Source organism: Camelus bactrianus, chromosome 10 (genome assembly GCF_048773025.1).
Source record: "Camelus bactrianus isolate YW-2024 breed Bactrian camel chromosome 10, ASM4877302v1, whole genome shotgun sequence".
NCBI lineage: Eukaryota > Metazoa > Chordata > Mammalia > Artiodactyla > Camelidae > Camelus > Camelus bactrianus.
In genome coordinates, this window is record NC_133548.1 from 12,014,425 (window position 1) to 12,031,996 (window position 17,572).

The window sequence follows — 17,572 nt, forward strand, 5'->3', positions numbered from 1 at the left end:
TCCATGAGGCAAAAGTCCCTGAGCCCAAGGGGATGTGCTCTGAAAGCCTGCATTCTCCTTTTATTTTTTAAAAAGATTTTATTGAAGTGTAGTTGATTTATAATGTTAGTTTCAGGTGTACAGCAAGGAGATTTAGTTATACATATACATACATATATATAGTTTTTCTTTTCAGATTCTTTTCCGTTACATGTTATTACAAGAAATTGAATGTAGGTCCCTGGGCTATACAGTAGGTCCTTGCTGTATTCTTCTTTTAAGGCTACACTTTGGGTATCTAGGATTCTGGAATCTCTTGCTCAAATGGCTCTAGGCTACTTCTAGCACCTGAATGGGTGTCTTCTCCCACCTGCCTTCTGCCAGCATGTGTGCCCCTGGGGTGGCTGAGGGGCAGCTGTTTGGAGGGCATGTGGGTGGAGCTTGCACACGTGGGTGGGATATTCCCACATGTGTACATGAGGCCCCTTGTTTGGGACAGAGCTGTGTTTGGGAAGAAAGGAGGAGATGGCTGAATTTCTACATAGAACTCCAAGAAGTTGGATCATCCTAGATTTGAACTAGCCTTCCAACATCAGGTTCCTCTGAAGAACACTGAAGAGATACGTCGCTGTGGCAGGAGACTAGGGGTACCTTGTGGGCAGGGGTTGCCAGGCGTGGACTGGTGGCGTGAGGCGGACCCTCTCAGCCTGTGGTACCAGAGCCTCTCTTGGCGTTCTGGCCTGCCTCTGCAGATGTTAAGGGCAGCTGGACCAAGAGGTCACCTGGCTGCATCAAAGGTGACATGGCTAGGAAGCTATGGAGCCAAGACTCTGAATCCAGGAACGTGTGATTTTTCCCTTCTTTCATGAAGTTCCATGCTTGTCTTGACCAAAAGTCAGAATTTTGGCTCCCTGGAGGTCTATTGGTTAGAAAGTGGGATCCCATTGTATCTGTTGCAGTGCCCTTCCTGGCAAAGAGAGCCTCCCTCTCTCACTAGACTATGAACTCCCGGAGTGCAAGGTCCATGTCTCCTTTGACTTATTTGTTTCGTGTACCTGGCACAGCCTGACCATGTTGCTGACCTGTTGGACCCCTCCCCACCCCACCCTTGTCTAGCGAGGAAGATGCTAATCGAACAATCATGGTGCAAGGCGCTACTGGTCATGCTGATATGCAGCAATGGGTGAAAAGCCTGGGGTGGAGAGTGGGTGTGGGGAAGTATTTGGAAGCCCTGGGGGTGGCTACGAGACTAGTTGCCTTACACTCCTTTAGCCTGGGAACCCATATTCTAGGGCGAAAGACTCTAACGAGTCCCCTTCCTTGTTGCATTGATTTTCTAACCCCTCCCCCACCTCCTTGGAGACACCAGGTGAGGAAGGGTGCTTAGCGCTTCCCCTCACTGTGGGATCCTCCATGGACAACATTTTTCTTAACTACACAGTGAATGAACAGGAGACAGTAATCCCATTCCCCTCCAATTCTGTGTGCTGAAGCCACTGAATTTGCAAGGGAGCATGAGGGGCATTGTTGGAGTCAGTACAAATAGCCACAAGTACACGGGACATGGACCCCCTGCCATTCCCACCCCCACTGCACAGTTCAGAGCCCCTCTACAGGATCGAGCCCAGAAGCCTACTGACAGATTTCTCTGTCTCTCAGCCCCTTTCCTCAGTTCATCTCAAAGTTAATCTTCCCAAGGTGTAGTTTTGATCACTCACCCTCCTGCTCAGAAGCCTCCCATTGCCAAATCTGGCTGGCAGATGATGAATATTTATCGACTGTGGAGTGCTCATTCGGATGGATAAGAAAGGCCTGCAGACGTCGGCAGATAAACAGGTGAAGGATGTGGATCACTCCTTCACCCAAGAGGGCAAGTAGAGAGTAAACAGATACCCTGAAAATAGTTCAACTGGTTAGTGATCAAAGAGATGCAAATGAAAGCAGGATGGAGATAGTGTTTCAGACTTATTAAATTAGCAGAATCTACAAACACCATCGCCCTGTACTGGCAAGGCTGGATGACGTCTGTGCTCCTCCATCTCTGGGAGCAGTGTGCACAGCTCAGGAAAACCACCTAGTACAAGGGAACCAGGGCCTTGAAAATATTATTACCTCTTACCCCGTTAATCTCACTTCTGGGAACTGATCTTAAGAACAGAATTCTACAGAAGAAAAAAGCTCCAGGCATGCCCTTGGCATTATCCTCCTATAGTTCTCCAGGCAGTGAGATGGTTAAGATAAACCATGGCTAATCTAGTCAATGCAATATGATGCTGCCACAGAAATGATAATTACAAAGACCAAGCAGAAGTGTAGAAACTGTTTCTAATATCATGTTTGTTGCAGGATGCAAAATTTGCATGAACATTGTGATTACAACCACGAGCAGTAAGTATTCGGGTTGACAAAGTCCAGAGGAGAATATGCAAAGATAAAAATCATTCAAGGTTGGGGAAATGAGTGGTTTTCCTTTTTTGTTTAAGAATCTTCTTTGTTAATGTTAAAATATTTTCTCGACAGAATGGAAGCTATAAAATATACAACCTCTTTTATTGCTGTTAGGGTACAATCAAAACTCATTAGCCTGTACTCATTGTAATGATCAAATATTAAATATTAATAATTAATTTTAAAATGTGAAGTAATAGTTAAATAATTTGAAAAAAAATAATGATCACACTTGTTAGTTGTTTACTAGATTCCAGGCAGTGAGGTGAATGAGTTGTGCATATGAGTTCGTGGATTGTTACCACAACCCTGTCAGCCAAAACTAATCTTATCCCCATTTTTTTTTTTTTTTCTGGGAGGCAGTTAATTAGGTTTACTTATTTATTTATTTTTTTCATGGAGGTACTAAGGATTGAACCCAGGACCTTGTGCATGTTAGGCAGGTACTCTACGGCTCAAGCTATACCCTCCCCCTCATCTTACCCCCATTTTACAGAATAGGAACCTGAGATCATGCCAGGTTAGCCCACCTGCCTCAGTTTATGCTTCAGCCCAGGCTGTCTGATTCCACAACTTGTGGTGACTTCCATCATGGGCTTTGGGTGTCCATGTTTAAGGAACTTCCATCATTAATGTATCACCAGCATGATTTTGGGGGGAAAACTGTGGTTCGCACACCATGTACGATGATTTACTTGATTTTAAAATTTAAATCAACTCAATTTTTAAACTTTCTCATGCCTATGCTAATATTATCCTAAGGAAGAATCCTCAGGGAATCATCTGTTCAATGTGTTGGTTGTATTTTTCAATGTACAATAAAATTTAAAAAGAACATTAATAGTGTTTAAAAAAATCACTGAAGATCATCTTTTTTTGCAGCCAATAAAAATTATGTATGTATATATTTTTTGCTGAATTTGCCAAGTGTGTGTTTTTTTCATTTGTTTGTTTTTTAATTGAAATATAGTCAGTTCATAATGTGTCAGTTTCTGGTGTACAGCATAATGTTTCAGTCATACATATACATACATAGAGGCGTTTTCATATTCTTTTCCATTATAGGTTACTACAGGATACCGAATATATTTCCCTGTGCTCTACAGAAGAAACTTGTTGTATATCTATTTTATATATAGTAGTTAGTTATCTGCAAATCTTGTGCTCCCAATTTATCCCTTCCCACTCCCTGGTAACCATAAGTTTGTCTTCTCTGTCTGTGAGTCTGCTTCTGTTTTGTAAATAAGCTCATTTGTGTCTTTTTTTTTTTTTTTTTTTAGAATCCACACATAAGTGATATCATATGGTATTGTTTTTCTCTTTCTGGCTTACTTCACTTAGAATCATGATCTCCAGGTCCATCCATGTTGCTGCAAATGGCATTATTTTATTCTTTTTCATGGCTGAATAGTATTCCATTGTATAAATATACCACAACTTCTTTATCCAGTCATCTGTCGATAGATGTTAAGGTTGCTTCCATGTCTTATCTATTGTAAATAGTGCTGCTATGAACATTGGGGTGCATGTATCTAAGATCTTGTACACCTCTGTTTGGGAAAAACTGAACTATCTTATGCCATAATCAGTCCCAGCCTCCCACTCCAGTCTTACTCCCTCTATACCCCCTGCTGTCTCAGCTACAGCCATCTTGAGGCCTGAATCCAGCCCAGCCAGATCCTCTCTATGGGCTCTCCCGGCCCCTCCCAGCTCCTCTCAGCCTGGCCCTGTGTCCCCTCTCTGCCCCCAGGCTCAGTGCATCCCCAGGGTTTGCCTGAGCCAAATCCAGATCAAAGCCATTAATGGACGAAGAGAACACTCAGATTCAGAGGCTGCTCAGCACAGTAATTAATTCCCATTTATTAAGCTCCTATTCTGTGCCAGGCCCTAAACTACAAGTTTTATATACATGACCTCAATTGGCTCTTTCTGTTTTCCATCTCTGGATTAAACTATATACATTAAAAAAATTCTTTTTATTATGTTGTGGTAAGAACACTGAATGAGAGATCTACCTTTTGACAGATTTTTCAGGGCATAATGCCACATCATTATCCATCGGCACAATGTTGTACAGCAGATCTTTAGAATTTATCTTGCATAACTGAAACTTGCTACTGGCTCCTTATAATGACTTTGTGAAATCAATATAATTTTTAATTTCTACTTTGTATGTTAGGGAACCTAGACTCACAAGGCTTAAGGCATCTGCTCAAGTCACACAGTGGGTGAGTAACAGAGCTCAGATTCAAATCTAAAACTGTTTGACCCCAGCGTCCTTCTTACCGCTCTGGTCCTGGGTCTTATTAGTGATGGGGCCAACAGCTCCCACCTCCATGCCCTCCAAAGGGGGCTTATGAATTTCTTGCCTCACCAGTGTGTGGGGAAAAGAGGCACTTATTCATTATGAGCGGGGGTTTCAATGGGTGCAACCACTTAAGAAGAGAATTTGACAATAGCTATGAAATTTTACATGCACACGCTCGTGGACCCCAAAAATAATTATCCTGTTATTATTCTCAAAATGTGCACAAAGACATCTGTAGCTTGATAGTCATTGTAGCCTTGTTTGTAGTCGCATGTGATGTAGAAGACACCACCTAAGTGTCATCAACAGGGGACTGATTACATTAATTTCAGTACATTCATACACAGCCATCAAAAAGACTGAGGGAGGTCTATAGGTTCTTATATGGAACAATACCAAAGATACTAAGTTAACACAGCAAAGTGCAGAACAGTGTAATAGCATATTACCATTTGTATCAAAACCCTGTGGGATGAAATATATATCTAATTATACACACATGTACTGAGACACACATAGCCTATCTCTGGAAGAGCATTAACAGAACAGGTAAGAGTGGCTGCCCAGAATTTTGTATCTGAAGGACGCAGGTTGGAATGGAGGGAGGGGCTGATCTGGCAGCAGTGTGTGTCTAGCCTGCAGGCTGTACTGGGTCTCAGGGTAATCTGAGGTGTCTGTATGCGAGTAACAAAGATCTCCGCACTACATGCCCCCACAGCCACCCCGGGGCACTGCCCCACATCATGGGAGACTTATTTTTCACTAGGTAACCTTTTGTGCTGTTTTTTGTTTTAAACCTGTGCATGTATTACCTCTAATAATTAAAAATTTAAAATGAAATAAAGAAGAATTTCCTACCTGAGGCAAGACCCACCTAAACGGGGCCGGGGAGGTGGGGGTCATCTCCAGGCTACAGGTGGAGCCTCTTCCACAGCACGCCGGGGCCCAGGCACCCTTTCTCCTTGTCATTTTTCAGTTGAAGATTTTATCCTCTCCCTTTCCTAACCAGCAGCCGGGTGGCTTCAGAGGCAGGATTTTGGCTGAGACTTACTTCACTAGCTTTGCTGAGTCCACGGACTTTATTTCCTTGTTTCTAAGATGGGGCTAGTGTATATTTCACGAGGTGCTTGCGAGGGGACAGGAGGCGGTCTTAAGCAGTACACAGAGATGGGACAGGACAATGGGGAGACCTTTCTGTGTATGACCTTGGCAAAAAGGGAATTGTTGGCCCGTGAGGGGGTCAGACCAGTGTGCACAGTGGGAGTGGAAAGGATGCCCCTCACCAGTCAGAGTACATTGGGAATGCAAGTTATAGAAAAACCCAACCCTAACTGGCTTATCCAGGACTCCTCGTCCATCTTCAGGAGGAAAAAGCAGGCCTTTCCCAGTCATGGGATGAAACTCTTTCTCTTTTCACTGGGATATCTTAGGTCAAAACCCACTTGAACAGGGGAGGGTAGAGCTCCGTGGTAGAGCTCATGCTTAGCATGAACAAGGTCCTGGGTTCAATCCCCAGTACCTCCATTAAAAAAAAAAAAAAACCCACTTAAGACAAGTGTCACCTAGAGGGTAATCTATCTTGAGTGACTTCAGTTGGGGTTCCTGAATCAGTCCCTGGCAAGGAGTGTGGTACCACTGTGATTATCTTGTACTCATCAGGACAGCCTTGCAGATGACATCAAACCCAGTACCTCGTTATTGCTGGACATTGGAGATGGGGAACAGATCTTTGATCTTTGGAAGGGGGTCAACTTCAAGGACCACCACAGTCCCCTAGATCTAGGTAAGCAGTGTCTTGGCTGGACGTTAAGCTAAAGAAAGACTGTCCATCCATTCGCCCACCCATTCATCTGTTTAATAGTTTATTAAGCAACTACTAGGTGCTAAGCATGGGGCCACGGGCTGCAGACTTAGCAGTGAGCGGCTGCTCTCTGCTGAGTCCTTGCTTCCTTCAAGGCTTTGCTCCTTCCTCCCCTTTCCAGTGAGGCCACCCTGCACCCCCCGGCTCCCACTTGGCACCCAGGGCTGCCCACACCCTGCTCTATTTTTTCTGTTTTTCCATAACCTTCCCGCGTACCGTGTAAGTTATTCTTTTACTAGTTTTGTTGTTTCTTCTGTCTCCTCCTATGAGAGTGTAACCTCCCTGAGAGCTGGGTTTTCGTCTTTTTATTCACTGATGTATCTGCAGCCCTTGGCGCAGTCCCTGGCATCCAGCAGTCACTCAATAAGTGGTTCTTGAATAGGTGACTAAAGGCCCCTGCCCCCATTGTAAGCCTGTGAGTGTTTACCTGCATGCGTGGTGGCAGAGAACTCAGTAATCAAATAATCCCAAACACAAATATGTCATTGTAAGTGGGGATAAACTCTATAGTAAAAGAGTATGGGTCACCGTGAGAGAACTTGTGCCTGTTCTGGGGATGGGGGACAGCATCCTACAAGCAGTGGAATTTGAGCTGGGCTCTGAAGGATGAGTAGGAGTTGGCTGAAGGTGAGGCAGCGAAGGACAGAGCAGGAGGCCTTCTGCAAGAGCTGGGCTGAGTACGGGGGGTCGGGTGGATTCTCCTGCAGGGCAGTGAGGAGAAGCAAGGTCCAGAAGCACTGCAGCCTGTCCAAGGGTGCAGATCACTTAAGTAAAGGGAGACCAGCGGCTCTTCCCAGGGTCCCGGGAGCTCAGCACTGACACATGGGTGCCATGAGTTGCTGGGCCCAGGTAGCCAGTCTCAGGGGTGACGAGCGCTTCTACCTCTGCCTTGGCTGCCTCCCGGCCCACTGTGTGCCCCAGGGTCTCAGCACCCAGCTGCTCTCAGCCAGAGCCCCTCACTCAGTGCCAGGGTTCTCTGGCCTGTGTCCTCCAAGGCCGATGATGGGGGGCAGGGAGGACACAGCTGAGTGGATTCAGAGCAGGGGTGTCCAGATCTCACGGGATGCTCACGGAGTTCCAGGAGTGAGCCCAGTGCAATTTCATTCCTCTTTTCAGGTTCAAGAAGGGGCTCAGAGAAAGAGGGACGTATCTAAGACACACAGGGAGAGAGTTCTCAGAGCTGGAGGGAGGCTGTGGACAAAGGGTGGCTTCACAGGCTTAAACAAAGATCATGACTTTGGACTCCCAATCCTCAATTCTGTAGACCTAGTGGGAGCAAAGCCCTCCCAGATACACCCCTGACAGGGTGTCCCCTGCACCTTGCTCCTTCTCCTGCTTCTGCTCACAGCCCGTTCCCACCAGGGCAGGGCTCCCAGCTGTCTACTGTACTGGTGGAGGTGGGGGAGGGTCCATTTCCTACTGACAGTGAAGCTCTTTAGTGAAAGTCTCAAGGCAGTTTTGATCCTCCAATTTTCTTGGAATCTCCTGTCTTGAGGAACGTGAACAAGTGACTTGGGGATCTAAGTGAAAAACAGCCCAGACTGCAACTTTCTCAAGTGCGTTCATCAAGCCAGCGTTCCTAGGGGTGGCCCCAGCCCCTTCCAGTCTTGCTTTGGGGGTCAGAGTCCAGCCTCCCTGGGGACTCCCCTCAGGTGTGAGCAACCTTAGTCCTGCTTTTTGATTGTCTGAACGCCAGAGTCTCAGAGCCTGAACGGATCCTTCACAGCTCTGGGCCCTCCTGGTCCCCCATCCCATGGAACCGTAGACGTCGGGGGTCCTCCTTGGACCCAGTCCATCCATCATCACCACTGTATGCTGATGGGCTCATAGACTGAGGCCTACACGGAGCTCAGTGGGGATCAGTTCACCCCTGTTGCCCTTTCTGGATCGATCTGCCAGGAGCCCTGTGTCAGCGCTCCCCCAATCCCATCACTTGCTTTGGACTTCTTTGCCTGCAAGTTTGACTTCAGGTCTCTCCTTTGCACTTGAATATGGCTTAAGGGCTGACCCTATGTGGGGAGCTGGCCAGAAACTCTGATGCGCCTTAGAGCTGAGGTGCACGAGTTGCAGGCTGAGGCGGGTGGGCTACCACCCCCTGCAACTTCAGTGCCCTCTATAGATGGCAGCGCAAGCTGGCAGGAGACGGGCGATTGGGGTGGGGACGGCAGGGAGGTGTCTCCTCCCTCGGTCCAGGCTCTCTGGCTGCCCCAACTGCCTGGCTTTGTAGATGGAAAGGGAGGTCCTGTGGTTGACTTGTCGTCCGGTGGCAGGGCGCGATTACACAGACAGTACACTCAGCCGACATCTGCTCTTCCAGAAGTCTCCGGCCTCTGATTGCAAAACGGAATCTGGGGATCACTACCACCTGCTTCTCTCATCTTATGCAGGTGCTGGGTCGGAGCCTAATCACTTAATTTGTCAATGGCATTTCTTGGTGTCACTTCCTCTGAACCCAGGTAACTATTAGATGTGGGCTGTTAATAGCTGTTAACATATCTGTGTTACCTCTGGGAGGTATCCGCTTCTCACAGGGACTCTGAAACCAAACCCTTCCGTAAAAACTCTGCCTGCATCCCTTCTGCCTGGTGGGGCAGATGCTCAGGGAGGGCCCGGGGAAGTGGTCTGTTGGACAGATTGTAGAGAACTGTGTGTATCCGAGTGATTATTCTGTCTCTTCCCTTTCCTCCACTGGGTAGCAGCATCCTACAGCCCCTGTTCAGCTCTGAAACTCAGGGAGGGCATACAGGGAGGAGCGGACAGGGACCTGAGTGCGCTGGCGCCGTTCCTGCCACGGGCACCTCTGTGCTCCAAATGGGACGAGAGAGAGGATGACGCTCACTGTGGACTGCGTGGACACTTGGGCCACTTGCAACCAGAACTCTTAGGACTTTCAAGGGCTTTCCCCAGGGGAAGAGGAAAGAGGAAGCCCCTGCTCTTGGGGAGTGAGAACTTCCAGTTTCTGAAAGGCTCAGCCTCCAAAGATGGAGGCAGCTGTACTGGGCCTGTTCACGCCAGAAGAGGCAGATGTGTGGTGTCTGGAATGTGGGAGAGTGTTATGAACACAGAGAAGCTCCAATGCCTAGCAGTTCCCAAAGGAATGGTCTTTGAACAGGGGAAACTATTAAGCTACTTGGCATCTTAAAACCAAGAACAATTCAACTCCATAGATTGTTAACACACTTTCCGATGCCGTTACGAGGAAGGAGCTTTGTCTGATTAAGTCCCACGCTCGGGGTGACTTTTTGAACAGAAATTTGCTTTTTCAAATCCCAGAGAAGTAGGATTAAAATTGGATGTTCTCGCTCCTTGAAAAAGTTGGTTTTAGGATGAATTCAAGGATGACTGACTATACAAAATGGGGAGCGAATTCAAGGAGAAATGAGGCACAGGGTAAGGCTTTCCCCCAGAGTGGTCATTAAAATGCATCAGAAATCTCTGGGGGTGGGACCCAGGAATCTGCATTTCATTTCATTTTATTTATTTATTTTTTAAACTTTTAAAATTAATTAATTTTTTTCTTAATTGAAGTACCGCCAGTTACAATGTGTCCATTTCTGGTGTGCAGCACGATGTCCCAGTCATGCATATACATGCATTTCATTTTAAATGACGGTACATCATAGCATGGGGTAAAGAACACAGACCTGAAGTGTATAGCCCAGAGACATTTTACATATGAAAAGAGCTATGTAACCACCACCCAGCTGAGACATCCAGCCCTTCCAGGGACCCCAAGGTTTCATTATATCTCTTCCCACTAGAGGCAATTAACCTACCTTTCCATAATCAATCACCATTCTGATTTTTATCACCATCGGTTCATTTGCCTGTTCTTGAACTTCACACAAATAGAATTGCACATCATATATTCCTTTGTGTCTGATTTCTTCTGCTCCCATCATGTCTGTGAAATTAATCTAAGTCATGTGTCTCTATTATCGAAAAGAAGTATTCCACCCTATGAATATATGACAATTGCTTAGCCATATTCTTTATCGATGAGCACTTGAGCTGTTTCCAGCTTTTGGCTGCTATGCATAAAGCTGCTACAAGCATTCTTGTGCGTGTCTTTGGATGAACATACGCGCTCATTTCTGTCGGGCAAATATCTAGGGTGGAATCGCCTGATCACGGGGGAGGTGTGGTAGCTTTGTGATGTGCCAACTTGGCCAGGCTGATTTCCCTTTCTTGTATGTTTCAGGTTTGTGTGGGCCACAGGGGAGATTCTTGAGGGGATTTGGAGGGTAGAAGGGAAGCAGCAGCTGTCATGTAGCTCACACCATTGTGGCTGATCTGCTGACACCCCTTGTTGGCTGTGTTGGCTGGAAGCAGCGGCTGGCTCCTCCTTGGGCTTCTCCTGAGCCAGGCATGTACGTGTTTAGCTCCATGGTGAAGGATGCTGGCTTCTGCAAAATACCCGCATTATCAGTGACAGAGCCAATGAAAACTGACGAATTTCAGGGACTCAGTCCATCCTTGTGTGGTTCCAGTTAGGGCTTATGGGGTCCAGCCTGTTCCTGATCTCCCCTACTTTGCATCCGCCTCTGCTCCCAGCTGCCTGACTTATGGAATTCAAGTCCCAACATACAATGCAAAGACAGAAGCCTAGCAAGCCTGCATAACCAGCTCCCACTTTGAATAACGGCAGATCTCTGTGGCAAATCCATATGCATGTAATGGCTTTGCTTCCCTGCTGGAACCTGGATGATGCTGTAGGTGTTTGTTTAACTCAATTAGAAACAGCCTGACACTTTTCCAAAGTGGCTGTTCCCACTCCCTCCTGCATCCTCATCAGACTTTGATATTTTCATCCTTTCAAATTTTACTCATTCTGATGGGTGGATATCTGCATTTTTAAATCCATCTTTTTTTGGAGGGGGAGGGTAATTAGGTTTATTTATTTTTTAATGGAGGTAGCAGAGCTTGAACACAGGACCTCATGCATGCTAAGCATGCACTCTACCACTGAGCTAGTACCCTACCCCCAATATCTGCTTTTTTTTTTTTTTTTTTAAAACAAGCTCTCCTTGGAATTCTTATGAGGGTTAAAGAATAAGAAACTGGTTTGGGGAAAGGCCTTGGCATTTGAAGGAAGCCAGTTTGACTTGGAATTAGATCTTCACCACTTACTGGCTGTCTGATATTAGTTGATGTTTTGTCTCTCTGGGCTTCAGTTTTTTCATCTAGAAAATGAATTATTAATCATTGCTAACAAGTAATGAGTGCTTACCAGCTGCCAGACACTGTTCGAAGCACTTTATGCGTATTAACTCATTGAATTCTCTCAACAAATGATGAGGTAGGTGCTATTATCATTTCCAACTTAGATGGGGAAACTGACTTACTGGGATTCAAAACCAGGCAGTCTGGCTTCCTGTTTGTTTGTTTGTTTCTTTTTATACCATCTATCATCCCTCCATTGCCAGGCAGAGTGGAGATGAAATGATAGCATGGACATGAGGATTCTGCAAAGGACAGGACAGCTGGTGCAGACTGATAATTTTACAGCAGGTCTGAATGGGAAATTGCCTTTCAGTGCTATCAAATATGTAGAATTTAATCTAAACAAACAAGTGAACAAAAAAGCCAGTTATGATCATGATCAAAGCAGCCAGAAAGGTAGGCTCTTCACAGAAGCCAGAAAAATCCAGCACTGTCCAGAGAAGAGGACACCTGTATGGCTCCCTGCCTTGAATATTTTGGTCCGTTGGCAGTTGAAGGTTTTTAGAGGAGGGTGTTGGGCTTTACCAAAGTGTCAATCCATCAGTTCCCTTCACTCGACTTTGTACTGAACAAAGAACCTTCTGGTATTGATTTCCGTTCCCAAAAGTCCGTCCTTCCTGAAAGAGATTGTGCTGACCAGTCAACCTCAGGAATCCTGTCTAATAGGGGGTTTCATTTCTCAGTGTCAATTAACAAATTGCATTTCAGGTTTAACCATCAGTCTTTTGTAAGTTTGTTTAGTATAGGTCATTCCCCCACAGCTAATCACAATTAACCTTCCAGGGAGAAGCGGAAGCACCATCAGAGTAGTATAAGAGAGCTGGTATGAAAATGCATGCTGTGAGACTGTACAGGACAGAGAGAGGACTTCTGGGGGGTAGCATCAAGGAAGACTTCCTGGAGGAGGACAACACTGGCACAGGATAGTGGTTAAAACAGGCTTTGGAGTCTGCCTATGTAGATTAAAAGCCTGTCTCTTTTCCCTTATTGTCTGTATGACTTAGCCGAGTTACTTTATCTCTCTAGGCCTCAAGTTCCTCATCTTTAAAGTGGGCATGACAATGGTACCTGCTTTATGGGGTGGCTGTAAGGATGAGATGATTGTATGAAATGTATGTATATAGCTCTTAGCACAGTTCTGGGCCCACAAGCAACACTCAGAATGGCTGTCATTACTGTTGCCATTGTTAATACCCAAAATGTTGTTTTCACTGAGGAGAATTCCAGGAGAGGGAGACACAATTGAGGCCTGCTGCTTTCCCAGAGGCAATTTTGTCTCAGAAGGAGCCAGAGCTGAGTTGGTGTTTGCTTTAAGACCCAGAGGGCAGAAACCTCTTTGCAGTTCACGGCTCCTTCCTTGAGAGCGGTCACAGCCTGTCCTGCGGTTTTGCTGCCCAGGAGGAAAGTGGCCTGTACAATCTATAAGAACCCATCAGCCTTGAGAACTTCCGTGGTTTCTGAGTCACTGTCAGGCCATTTCAGCTTCCAAGCAGAAACTCCCAGGGTGGACTCACCCCCTAGGCCTTTTCTGCCCTCCTTTGTATAGGGATGGGGAGGACAGTGTGGGGTGGGAGGGAGGGCTGGTGATCCCTGGTCACATTCAGCCTCCGCACAGAGTCCTAACATCATCGTAGAGTCAGGGCACTTGCTTCATGCTTTTTTCCTAAAGGAAAAGATGCTCAGATCACCTAGCTAGGGTTCACCAGACCTGGGCCCCAACCCCAGGCTCCTGCTTCTCTGCCCAGTGTTCTGTCTACAGATCTTGATGGGACCTTCCCCAGTTTCACCATAACCTTGACTCCGGTCAACACAGGGAGGATGGGTAGAGAGGGACAGGCAAGCATGTTAGGGTAGTGCCAGGGCTTCCGTTATATCTGTGCTCTCGCAGCAAGTGGAGATCCACCCTTCTCCGGGCTAACTCCTGATACCCCCACAACCTTGCCCCTTCAGCACCATGGAAACTGTTCCAGCTTCTTCCTGCTTCTCTTTGCCTTTCCACAAAAGTGCTTTACTGGCCCCAGCTCTTTCCTGCTCTTTTCATCTTGTGGAAGCTGGACACCTGAAAAGTCCTATTGTCTTCACTCAGGGATCCTGTCTTATCCTCCTGGGTCTGTATCCTCTTTTCGTGAGAGTGCACTTGCGTGGGAGCAGGTGGTTGGCTAAGCAGGGCTGGGAGACCCAGACCCATGGTTGAATGGAAAGGCAGTGCTTCTCTCTTGTTTCAATCAGGGATGCCGTCTGAAAGGGGTACCCACCTCCATTCCTGTTACTAAGAACTGAGACCCATCCACTGAATTCCAGCCCACATTCTGCCCACCACTGGCAGGAGCCCCCTCCGAGGGGAGAGGTGGGGTCCTTGCTAACATCTGCCTAGTTGGAGCATCAGGGTGTAATAGCCCAGCCCTGCCACTTAATGCAGGTGTGATCTTGGGGAGATGCTTAATCTCCTGAGGGCTCGGTTGGCCCCGATAATGGATGCTGATAGCAACACCTATCCCCACAGGATGGTCGTGAGACTCAGAGAGAATAAGCTCAAAGCACTTAGAAGAGCGCCTGACAGGTGGTCAGGGCTCAGTGAAGATCTAGTACTATTGACATCTGTTATCCTTCTCTTCAGGGCTGGGGATGCCTCCGTGTTGACAGCATCCCCCAGCCTGGTCCTTAGCTTTGGAGACTCAGTGCACCCAAGGCACTCGGGGCAGAATCTACTCTGGAAGCAAAGTTACCAATAAATGGTTGTTTGATGAGCATGGAATTGGAGCTGAGGGGAGGGGGATGGGCAGCCGGAGGCTCACAAGGCTGAGTCTGGTGTAGGGGGTTCTGTGACACCCATTTCTATCACCAGGACTGGCCCAAGGCTCCTTGTGGCTAGTAAGGGAGCCTGGTTCTCTGCACCACAGACAGGAGGCTAATCTGGTTGTAACATCTGCTGACTCCTGCATCCACAGTGTTGAGCTGACTGGCTTGACTGGCCAGAGAAGCCCCCTCTCCTCAGTGCCTCTGGTCCTTCCAGATTCACTCTAGCATAAATAGAAAGGTCTTCTCTGACCAGGGGGGCCTCATCTTCATTCAAGGCTCTGGAGTGGCTCCCCACCCTTGTCAGATGGCTTTGAACCCACCAGGAGACACCCTGCAGGGGCCAGCTCTAAGACTCCTGCCCCTTCCTGTCCACTCCGGTTCCGGAACAGACTTCCTTCCCATGGCTCAGAGTACAGTCAACGCCCCCTGCTTAGGACAAGTCCAGTCAAGGGTTGTGGGAGGGCACCCTGGTACACAGACGTGCATTTGGGTTCTAGAGATCAGCTCTCTGGTAGGGAGGAGGGGCTTCTGGAACAGGTGACTGAGCTCAGCCATGACCCAGTGATTTTTTTCTCATATATTTCTTTTTCAGGGTAGGAGTACTTTGCCACGCTCCATGGTTTCCTCTCTCTTTTTCAGTAATTAAATAATTTTTCCTTTTTTTCTTTTTTTCTTTCTCTTTACATCTTTTTTATTGAGTTATAGTCATTTTACAATGTTGTGTCAGATTCCAGTGTAGAGCACAATTTTTCAGTTATACATGAACATACATATATTCATTGTCACATTTTTTTTCACTGTGAGCTACCACAAGATCTTGTATATATTTCCCTGTGCTATACCGTATAATCTTATCTATTCTGCATATGCCTGTCAGTATCTACAAATTTTGAACTCCCAGTCTCCCTTCCCACCCTAAATAATTTTTCTTAACAATAGCTGCTATTTATTAATTAGCTCCTATACTAATTGGGTGACTTTCTTACATCTTTAATCCACACAGCAGCCTGATTCCAGTCTTACAGAAGAGAAGACTGAAGCTGTGAGAACAGTAACTGGCCCCATAACACCAGTGTGCTTTTTTCCCTTTTCTGTTTTTCTTTTTCTTTCTTCTTTCTTTCTTTTTTTTTTTTTTTTTTGGCACTGCCTCAAGATGGTTAGTATTTCCCTTCCCCATTGGAATGCAAGAGAAAATGTTTGCATTTACCTTCTGTCTTCTGCAACAGGGTCTGGAGACCTCCTTCAGAACCGTAGCTGGGAAAACCAAGTAGTTTGTTTTGCAGTGGGCCCAGATTTTGAGAGGACAAGATGTTCGTGTTGTGTTTTGTTCACTTGGCATAACAGACATCAAAGCCCTTTAGCAGAATGGCCCACAGTTTGTCCACATATTTAACATTTGGAAGGGGGTGGAGGGCAGGAAATTGTATGTGGACCCTGCCCAGAGAGCGGCCATGAGGGTGGGGGTGGGTCCTGGCGGGGGTTATTTGGAGGAGGCTCGAGGAGAGAAGTCAGTGCAGAGGTAGGGCTGCATTGGAAGGTGGCCCAGCTGAGGACCAGCCACGGCTTGTGGTGGAGTCGAGGGTGGGGGGTGGGGTGGGAATGACTTGTTGTAGCGCATTCCTACTTCCCTGTTTGGCAAACCATCCTTCTCTGACCTAAGTAGATAGACCCACCTCCCCACCCCTTAGTCATAAAAACACCCACAGGGTAGAGACTGGATATCCACACATGTTGATAACAGGAAGGAAAAGACCGCCCCCAGCACCAGCGCTGGGGTGAGAAGAGACCGGTGCTGTGTTCCCAGGCAATAACATCCCCATGGCTGGTATCCCCAGAACCTGGATGGGCCTTCACTTGCCAGTTGACTGGATCCCTGGCCTGCGAAGGGTTTTGAGCAAGTAAGGAGTGTCATCAAATAGGAACCATGGAAATCAACTCTTGCAGCAGAATGGTGATGGTTTGGCAGCAGGTACCGCCCGGGTGAGAGATGCTCAGTGTCTGAATAGGGCAGTGGCCGAGGATGGAGAGGAGAGATATTAAGGGGTAGAATCAATAGGACCTGATTGACTGATACGGGCTGAAGCCCAAAGGCCTTCATTTAGGTGGCCACGCCAGCCACTCCCCTTGCTCCAGCTGGTTCCTGAATGTCCTTGCTCTGCCCAGGCCCCGTGCCTCTGAACGTGCTGTGCCGGCTTCTGCCTGGAAGACCTTCCCATCGCTCCAGAAATCTCGGGTTCCTTTGTCTGTCTCCCCAACTAGAGAATGAGCTCCTTGAGGGAAGGGGCTGGATCTCTTCTCTCTGAATCCCTGCACCTGGCACGAAGCCTAGAGCGCCAAGTATATCTGTTGAGCGAATCAATCAATAAAGAAAGATGCAGGGTGAAGGCGAAGGAAGGAAGTGAAGCGGGAAGGAATGAAGACGTCGGGCACGCCGTCAGATCTTATTATAATCACTCCTCTCTCTGACGTTGCACAGTAATCCTCATCGGAGGGCAGCCTGCGAGTGATCTGAATAGCACTGGCCTCTGCGAGCTGCTGGAGCTAGAACCGACTAAAACAGGAATGGTTCAAAGAACATCCTATTATTCCATCCCAATGGTTTCAGCAAGATGGTCACAGCACCAGAGGGAGTGCCTTCCGCAGACGTGGATGTGGCTGTGGTGTGGGCCGGTATGGGCTGGGGGCACTGAGTTCCGAGAGAGAGATAATGAGATACTGTGGATAGAGCCTTGACGACCTGTCCAGGTCCAGAGCTCCAGTCCTGGATGCAAAGACAGCCTGGGAGCTGGGCCTTTCTGCCGGCTCCTGCAGATTTATATTCTGAAAATCTCCCTCTCTTTGCTTTGACTTTTTGCTTCTCCTTTGCTACTTCCACACTCACTGATCCCCCCCAGGTCCTCAGGAGACCAAAATGTAAGCCAGAGCAGGGGATAGGGCTTGAATTAATTTCAGCG